We start from the raw sequence: 571 nt of genomic DNA on the forward strand, positions 1-571 counted from the left end.
CTTCTGGGGAAGAAATAGCTGATGACAGAGATGATGAGCTGAATATCACATACAGAAGGGTTTTGTTGGGCTTTGTAGAAAAGATACACTCTGCACTTTCACTTTACTCTTTTAAGTTAGGGAGAAAATGCATTTGACAGATTTCACTTTCATGAGCTATATTGTATATTTCTAAAAACTCTGCATCAGTAGTTTTAAAAATATTTTGAAATTATTCCCCCTGCTCTAAGCATACATGTAAAAGTGCAGACTGAGCGTAATATGCATGGTTTTGTTTCTGATGCTTTGCTCAGAGGTACGTAAATGTGCACTTTCTAAATGAGAAGGGTTTAATTTTTATGTGCCTTTACCAAGTGTGGTTTTTCTTTTTTTTAATATTTGTCTTAGGTTAAAAAGTTCTATCGTCTCAGGGAGGCAGTAGCCTGTTGTTGGTTTCTTGGAGCAGCAAGTCGAACCAATAATGAGCAGATGCTTACAGTTACGCTGTGTGTGAGAGACAACGTCATCACAGTGGCGAAGCTGCACAAGCAACATCAAAGAGCAGGGGACTTTTGTGTTCCCGAGTCAGCAG

The sequence above is a fragment of the Nestor notabilis genome, unplaced genomic scaffold (assembly GCF_000696875.1).
Source record: "Nestor notabilis isolate BGI_N333 unplaced genomic scaffold, ASM69687v1 scaffold3530, whole genome shotgun sequence".
Taxonomy (NCBI): Eukaryota; Metazoa; Chordata; class Aves; order Psittaciformes; family Psittacidae; genus Nestor; species Nestor notabilis.